Here is a 9,032-nt window from a genome sequence, read left to right as displayed (position 1 = left end):
CAATTAAACATAATATAACAGAGAAAAATTGAAATCTGTCTTGTGGTTTTTTTCAGAAGCAACTGTTCAAACCTAGACTGAAGAAGCTTTGTCTCCTGGCACCTCTAACAAACAAGCCGCACTTGTTCAGTCTTTTTCTAATTTTACTCTCATGAACTTCAACATTTAACATGCTAGCTGAGGCCTGTAGAGTCTGAGATGTAGCGCTTGGGTTTTTTAAATTCTGCTAAGAATCGCACTGTCTGACCTTGGGATGAACTCTCTGGGATTTCCACTCAGACTGAGAATTGCCTTGAATGTTTTCTACCTAATAATCTTTCTCACAATAGAATGATAGACTTTAAATTGGTTGACTTTATAACCCTTCCCAGACTGCTACGCAACAACCGTTGCTTCTCTAAGATCATTACTGATGTCTTTCCTCCTTAACGCTCTGTTAACACCTGAATGCTTCCTAGCAAACTGCCAAAATGTCTGTTTTTACTAAGGTGTTCATACTTGCTGACGATCAATTAATCAAGTGCATTTGACTAGCAGCAACTGGCTGCTACTTACACTCTTAATTCCTATGGAAGCAGTAAGAATTTGCTTTTCAAGCGACAGCAAGAAGTCCTGTGAAAACTTTCTTTTACAAACGAATGAATATATTTACACTGAGTATTTAAAATCTTAACAATATTGCACACAGTGGGGACTGGACCATTTATTCACCTTAACACAGATGATGCCTGGCCAGAGATACATCGCTGTAACTCAGATATGTTGGAGAAGATGGGTACAAAATAATGCACAAAAAAAACCATTTGTATTTGATAGAAGGGTGCAGACATAAAAGCATAAAGTCTTAATGACTCATATAAAGTCTTTCTCAGTTTTAACATCACAAGGAATGAATGAAGAGAAGCAACAAGCCAGTCCAGAAATTAAATGATATGCAGTCAGACTCTCGAATAAAGTTATTCTAATAGCAGTAAAGCTTGAAAAGTGGATGTTAGAGGTTTGAAAAAAAAATATCTGCCAGATCTTTGATCCATAATCATCCGAGCGTTACGTGTTTGGGTGCCTATTAAGCATGACTACACTGTTTTCCAGTGGCCATGGCAACAAAGGAGCCTGATTGAGCTGCATGAGCAGGAAGTGCTGCAAGGACAACAGGATGTGCCCTGGCTCCGCCGCCGGGGGTCGAAGAATTCAAGGAAGTTATTGTACTTTGTGGAATGAGCTCAGGAATGCAAGATGTCTGCCATTTCTTTTTTTTTCCATTTTTTATTTTGAGCTCTGAGTCGTATCACATGTTGAAGGCGACAGGCTTTGAAGATAATGCGACCCCGTTGGATGCATGTGTGGCACGGTGCTGGCACACGGATGTTTGCGGTCACCCACCTCCACATTCCCCGACGACGGCCTGAAGGATTCACAGACAGGAACAAAACCCTCCCTCAGCAGTTATTCGGCTGGGGTACGCAGGCGTCCAGTCAAGCAACCGAGGTGGATGGAAAACTTGTCACCTGAAAAAACAGATCGAAATATGCACCTTGTAACCTCACTGGAAGGCAGCTTACAACAAAAACAGTGATAAAATTCAGTGCGGTGTCACCGTCTGATAGATGCAGAGTTTCAGAGAAGATAAAGAGCAGGAACACTGACCAGATCGCTTCAATGTCCCATTTAAGTTTGGCTTTCATTAGCTGGAGCTAAAAATTCTTTCCACGGAGGAAAACAATGTACTGTATACAGTGCATTGACTGTGTGGAGAAAAAAAAGGAAAAAAGCTTTAGGCCTGCATCACATGTGGGTGAAATGTCTTGAATTAAAACCACGTTTTAAATGCAACAAATGAGAACATTAAATGTGCATGATTTTACACCTGACCCACCCGAATATATTTAACACTGCTTCGAAAACGGGGATATGATCTTACTGTAAAAGAGTTGATAGATAATCATGTTTTTAAATCAAGACAAAAAAAAAATGTCACATGCAACATCAGTGCAAGCTGAAATTTTTCCACTTAGACCGCATATAACCTGCGGCTGGAGGATACATCGCTGGGAGTTTTCCACTTTCCACTCCTTTGACGTGTTACCCAATACAGCAACGTGAATGATTTGTTTTATTCACACTTTTATATACGATCGCCTATCATTGGTCTCATAATAATGTTATTTTCTATTAATCATTTACCAGTGAGGAACACCAAACGCTAGCCAGTTAAATGTGACGATTCCTTCTGCCTGTCCCCAAAAAGCTCACACTGAATTTGGAAAACGAGCACTCAGATTTGTAGCTCCTTCCTCCTGGAACCAACTGCAAAATCAACTAAAACTTGATTGATTACTTCATGCAGGAATTTGTGATGAATATTTTTGGAGATAAAATTTATCAAATAATTCAGAAGGCAGCACAGATCAAATTGATTGGTGATTATTTAACATTTCCCTGATCTTATTGACCACTTAAAGCTTTTACACAGGGAGCCATATTAATTAATCACTTTATCACACTCACTAATCAATGTATGCAAAGTGTAAAATTGGCCTCTCAGTTAGTGAGAAACACACTCTACCTCCTAAGCCAAAGCTATTCCACAAAGGCAGAAACAATTAATTAATTGTAAAAATGTGTATACGCGTCTTCTAAACTCTTAAAATGAGACTAAATGGATATTAAAAGTAGAAAACATCCATCCACTTCCATTTCCCCAGCTACTTTCTCTTGTTGTTCCAGTAGTGGGCACCGACGAGTTCCCAAGCCAGCTGAGGGATGTAACCTCTCCTGCATTTCCTGGGTCGACCCTGGGGACTCCTCCCAGAAAGACATGCCTGAAATCTCATCGAGAGGCATCCTGATCAAACATCTGAACCTAAGAAAGAGGAGCAGCTCTACTCAGAGTCTGAGCTGCTCACCCAGTCGCTAACAATGAGCCCAAATGCTTTATGGAAGAAACTCATTTTGGCTGCGTGCATCAAATATTTCATTTTTTCCTCTCACTATCCACAGCTTGTGGTCATAGTGAGGGTACCAGTCACTAAGCACCAGTCATAGGCAGAGGCCTTTTACATTTAATAAAACATTAATATTTTGTGGATGTGTAAGTCTGATAATCCAACAAGCTAAGCCCATGTGATCAAGCTATTTTAGCAGCTAAAGCGTTTTTTAGTGTGGTTACTTATGACTAATAAAATTGATACCTAAAAAAAACAGGCAGCCATTCACAACTGTGGCCAAATTCTAAATTAATCTAACGAGCACATCTTCTGGCTGAGGAAGAAAACTACAGTACCCAGAAGCTCTGTACTCACAGGCACAGAGACAACATATAACTTCAAACCAGGAACCTTCTCCCTGCAACAGGTTAACAATTTCAAACTAGAAAATAGTTTTATAACTAGACATATCACAGTGGTGCATATAAATATACAGCTAGGATCATAAATGAGCCACTTGAATTGAATTCAGCTGAGGTTTATTTAAATAGCACCAAATCACAACAGCCACATCAAGGTGCTTCAGTACCAATGATGAAAACGACGCCCTGTGAGCAAGCACTTTGTGATGGTGGGAAGGAAAAACTCCCTTTTAACAGGAAGAAACTTCTGGCAGAACCAGGCTCGGGGAGGGGGGAGGGGGGCGGCCATCTGCTGTGACAGGTCGTTTGGTGATTGGAAAGAGAGAGGGGAAAAAAAAGAGAGCTGGGATGTCATGACAAAATATAGACTAAAGCAAAGACTAAAGTTTACTGACGTGCTGCAGAGGTGTATAAATATGTGGGGAGTGAAAAGAAGACTCGGTCGGAGCCTGTAGCAGCTTAATGATGGGGTGGTATGGAGTCACCTGAACTAGCCCTAACTTTAAGCTTTACTTTTCCATAAACGTTTGAGTCCAATTGTAGAAGCAGAGAGGGTGTCCGTTTCTCAAATCCAAACTGGGAGCCAGTTCTGAAGGAAAGGCTCTGCCTCCCATTTTAATCAGTCGTTTAATCCACTCACTTGCTCCACAGAAACCTCCAAACTGCTTGTGGCATCTATTCGCATATTTCCTGCAGTCAGATTATTAGCTGTCCTCTTGTGCGGTGTTTTTGATCCTGACTCTAATTGACCTCCCTCCCTGCGAGACTTGCCCGTGTTCTGGATGTTTCCGCTGTGAAAGCCCTTCTCCCTGACGCGTGGATAGAGCTGTTGTGCTGGGGGTCAGAGGGCAGCGGGGTCGTGGGTTAACACCACAAGCTGCTCTACAACAACAAACAAGTTGTCCCAAAATCCCCAAAAGGGAGCTTAAAGACTTCACTTTCAGGTCCCATAAATCCCATCACACCCCAAATAAACAGCTAATTTTCACGCTCAAGGCGCCACCGTGAATGTCTCTTTCAAAGCCGCTGATGAGTTTGCGAGCATGTGGATCTCGTCTTTCACAAGACAAATCTATTTTCCACGCTGCCGTCAGCTCTACTGCATCTCCTCGCTCTGTATCTACAGCATTAAAAACGAGTAATGGAGTGAAACACGTCGAGCTAATGGGGGATGAGGGTGAGAGGCCTGATCCGCTGACGGAAGAAATGTTTGCTTGGCGATGAAAGCTACGTTCTGCCTGTGGGATCAGGGTGTCTGTTTGTGCCCCTGGAGTTGTAGTGAACTGCACCAAAATCCCCGCTGATGATGCGATCTTCAATGGAGAGGTTAACAAGTTTGACCCCAAAGGCCTCATGGTCAAAGACAGGCAGACAGGCAGACAGACACACAAACATACAGGACGCCAGCAGAGAGGATGTGTAGAAACTTTAGCTGTGGTTAAACAGCGTACAGGAACATGTAGCACAAAAATGTTAAGCTATCTGAGCTGTTTTGTTTCTTTAGAAGTACTTTGTAAGAGAAAACGAAAGTCAGAAAAACCACTGAACATCCTACTTAAAGAAAATAATAACTTGGGCACTAATAAAATATACCATAAATTGATATGTCTGGTTTTATTTCCTCTGTCTTTATTTATTTACAAATTAATTAATGATTTAGGCAGTTTTGATCCTGATGCCTTGAAATAATGGATCTGTGGTCTCATCTCTTGTAGAGCACCTTCAATAATAGAAGTGGTGATATCTGATGGATGGAACAATGACTGTGCACACAAACACAGTCACCTCAAGCTGCAAAAAGCAGATCACTGTGCAAAATGCTTGATAATGAGAGATGTGGCAAATATTAAGTGTGTAGCAGTCAATACGTTTGACTTGATTGATGCACTACTGCCCGGTCACTATAATTATTATTTGTGTGGTGGATCAGACACAACAGCAGATCAGCATATGTACAAGAAGAGGATGGAAGCAAAGATTTAACCTTGTTTATAGAATTCATTGTATACAATGAATTATTTAACCTGCAAATATTATTGGACATGAGCGGGTGAGGAAAATGAACAGGTAAAATGGATTTCTGTCATAACATCTGTTCATTTAACCATTTTTTACTTCTTTGAGTTCATTTCCAGTTTGTTTGTTTTTTTAAATAACATTGTAGCAGGCTGAAGCTGGGCAATTAATCAAATCTCAATTTCAGGCAGGATTTTGGCCTTCAGTGAGTCTAAAAACAACATTAAAGAAATAAAACTATGACTTATTTGCAGTAACTTTCCTTATGAAGCTCTCACTTTGTCCTGTGTTATAAATTCAGCATTTCCTTTTCTTTTACAGCGTTTCTAAAAGCTCCAAATCTCTTACTGTTTATTTCAAATCAAGCCAAGATGACTAAAAGACTGTTTTTGGTCCAACTAGAGGAAATAAAAGTCATAAACGGTTTCAGTCTGTAATTTTTTTGGGATGGACTGTTAAGAACTGAATCGCTCTTTGTCTCTGGACGTTCAAGGTGTGAGACCAAAGTTGTCTGTTTGCCCCCCAATTTTCTCTCTGTGGCAACAGTGCAGGCCCCTCGAGCCGGCCAAGTCGCTTGCCACATGGGCCTCCTGTCCTCAGGCTGGTAGAAAATATCAAGCAGAATCACAAGGTCACACTTATGATGAAGAACAGCTGCTAGTCAAGACCTAAGTTAACTCCAGTTAAGTCCTAAGTTGGACCAAATACACTGAAATATTCAGCTACTATTCACAGGCAACAAAATACTTCAGTTTAATATCAGAGGCTGCTAAGAAAAAGAGCAAATAATCACAGCGACAAGCATGAAGTCACAGAATGTAAAGTATTTCTCTATAAAAAAACTTCACAGCTTGACTGTCTTCTTAATCCAGTGATAAATTCACTAATTGTTTCGGCTTTTGTCTCTTTATCTGATACTGGTTCATTTATCAGGAAATTATTAAACAATGTACATGACAGGCTGGAAGAAAAAACTACACAACAATGATAGATGACTGAAATAAATGTGTTTGTTTTTTACTGTAGTGCATTTGTTTGGACAGGCGGATATGAAACAGCCAAGGCCTCCAACCCTGCCTCGGGCTTCGCTCCAACATGGAGACCTAGTATCTCTGATCTTGACAAGTTTGGTGTTCCTAGTTATTATCTTCCTTGCGGGTGTTAGTATGATTCCACATCCAGGACCAGGGGCTGCCCAACTACACTGGGATCACATGCTCACAGAGCCCCTCCACCATGATTCATGAAGTAGCTCCTCAACATCAAACTGAGCCATTTGAGATGGTCTCGGCATCTGATCAGGGATTCCCCTGGTCACCTGTGAGGTGTTTTGGACACGTCAAACTGTGAGCAGACCTCAGAGCAGACTCGGGACACACTGGAGAAATTTTGTCTTTCAGCTGGATCGGGGAGGCCTCTCTATCCCCTCAGAAGAGCTGGTTTAGATGGCTGAAATTCCAGGCATCTCTTCCTTAATTGCTACCCTATGCAACCTGAATAAACAGAAAATGGATGGATGGATGGATCTACCCTCTGTAAAACCCTGAAACCTCTTTTTGCTCCGGGATCCCAACAGCAATGCATGAAGCAGCTCCGCCAGTGTTGAAAAAGGCAGCGCAGTCAGTAAAAGCCAGCCCACACTTCATTTGCAACAGTCACACTGATGGAGCGTCACTACTGTTGTATTCTGCCTAAACAGGTTAGGTCCAGACTAAACTGGCAGTCAGTGATTTAAAATCACAAACAATACACTGAGAAGTTAAGGCTGGCGTGCAAGGGAATAATCATCATCATCATCCATGCACATGGATCTACTGCCCTCTACTGGGAAAGAATATTTGAAACAACCGCAGAAGCAAAAACATTTCAGCTCCCTGCACGATTTAAAGCCGCTTGTGCAGTGCTCTCGTTACACAAAGATCACAGTAAATAAAATATACTCAGCACAAAGTGAGCAAAGGAAAGTCGTTAGGCTGTGGGACAGTGACATTTGATTTTTACGTGCAGCCATCACCTTGGAAATTAACAGCACCGACTGGAAATTCAACAATAAAATAATTAACATGAATTCAAATGTTTATTTTACATCTTTATCTGCAACAATGATGGATGTTACTGCTGTATTTGTGTCTCCTGTACACATTTATAATCACGTTTTTAGCATCATCTGATAACGCCGCTGATTGGAGCAGCAGCACTTTCGCGATCCTTTAAGCGCAGAAGAGTCACATGACCCGTCTAATCCAATCCTTTATGACAGATTCAAAATATTTTTGGTTCAAAATGTCTTGATATAATTCATAAGACACATATTTGACATATTACACTGTAGGTCAACAAGTAACAACAGTTTAAACCGATAATTACTTTCCGACACGAAATGTTTATGAGAGAAAGTTGATGCCCATCATCTCCAAATTGGTTTTAAGTTTTCTCGAGTTAAGGCTAATAAAGACTGGCTATGTTTAGCACACCCATCGGGTCACTTAAAATCATGCTTAATATTCAATATAAGTCAAACACAAACAGGTTTCAGCGCAGCAGAAATAACCTGCTGATAATAAAAATGGTGAACACACAAATAGTGACTGACTCCAACTGCTGTAAACACCAGCAAACACTCAAAGATGTTTCACCTGTGCGTTTCACTGTCCTCTCTTCATCCCGCTGAACAGGTGGTTGAAATCTTTAGAGAGCAGGTCTTCGACTTCTTCCATCATTTTTATTTTGTTTCACTTGAGAGATGAAAGTTTTCCGAATATCTGTTGTTGGTCTGTTAGCTTGTCAGCAGGCTAGCAGGCCACGCCCACCAGCACCTGGCTCTCCATTTTTATTTCTCTTTTGCTCAGCGGGCTCCTCCAAAATTCATCCTCTCAGTTCAGTCATGAAACTCCCTCCGTGCAGCTTAAAGGTCAAAGTTCAAAGAACTTGTGGAACCGGTTCCCAGTTTGAGTTCAGGAGACAGACACCTTCTCTAGTTTTGATATTGCCATGAACCTTTTCCTTTCCTAAAACTTCAGGTTCAGACCTTTATCTCCCCTCTATTGCATGTCATTAAATGTCATCTCTCTCCCTTGGCTTGTGCTTTGGCCTTTTTCTCCTCTCTTTTGCCTGAGCCTGAGTCTTTCTGTTTAAAAGGGGTTCTTCTTTCCCACCTTCGCCAAGTGTTCCCACAGGAGGTCGTTCGATTGTTGGGGTCTTTCTCTCTAACATTTTAGGGCCTTTACCTAAAAACACCCTGAGGTAACAGTTGTGTTGTTGTTATACAAATGAAACCTGTATAGGACTATATATACATGAGTATTATTTATATACAGTCTGACTGGTTTACATGAAAGCTATATAAGATATTCAGATTTTACCATCTACATGTTGAACTTTTTTATTTTATTGTTTCGTGATCACATTATAAATTCTGTAACTTTCATGAGCTTAAGAAGACAAATAACTAATGATGAAGAAGTCTCAAAAACCCTCAAAAACTCATCAACAATGACACTCTTGGCTTTAAAGGGTTGAAGTGGAAAAGTAAACCAGCTTTCGTGCTACAGTGTTGCACAACCATTTTTACCCACTAGATGGCAGCATCACCACATGGATCCACAGTATGGTTAGTCTGTATAAAGGCTGTAAAAGCCTTTTTATTCATTCAAACAGAAGCAGGAAG

The 9,032-nt window shown here is 40.9% G+C and overlaps 1 long non-coding RNA gene across 1 annotated transcript; it reads right to left on the bottom strand.

Moving 5' to 3' along the window:
* Positions 1 to 1,241: 1,241 nt before the first annotated feature.
* On the bottom strand, positions 1,242 to 8,233 carry LOC146682717 (uncharacterized). The gene is made up of 2 exons (XR_014917368.1): positions 8,002 to 8,233; positions 1,242 to 1,508 (listed from the first exon to the last, which is right to left on the bottom strand). It is a non-coding gene; the product is annotated as an uncharacterized LOC146682717 (long non-coding RNA).
* Between the last annotated feature and the right edge of the window lie 799 nt (positions 8,234 to 9,032).

Source organism: Copadichromis virginalis, linkage group LG22 (assembly GCF_057382275.1).
Source record: "Copadichromis virginalis isolate Kocher_CV1m ecotype Utaka linkage group LG22, C_Virginalis_male_GT1.1, whole genome shotgun sequence".
In the NCBI taxonomy this organism is placed as follows: Eukaryota; Metazoa; Chordata; class Actinopteri; order Cichliformes; family Cichlidae; genus Copadichromis; species Copadichromis virginalis.
Note: the sequence above shows the minus strand (reverse complement) of the source record. Positions and strands in the feature narration are given on the sequence as shown.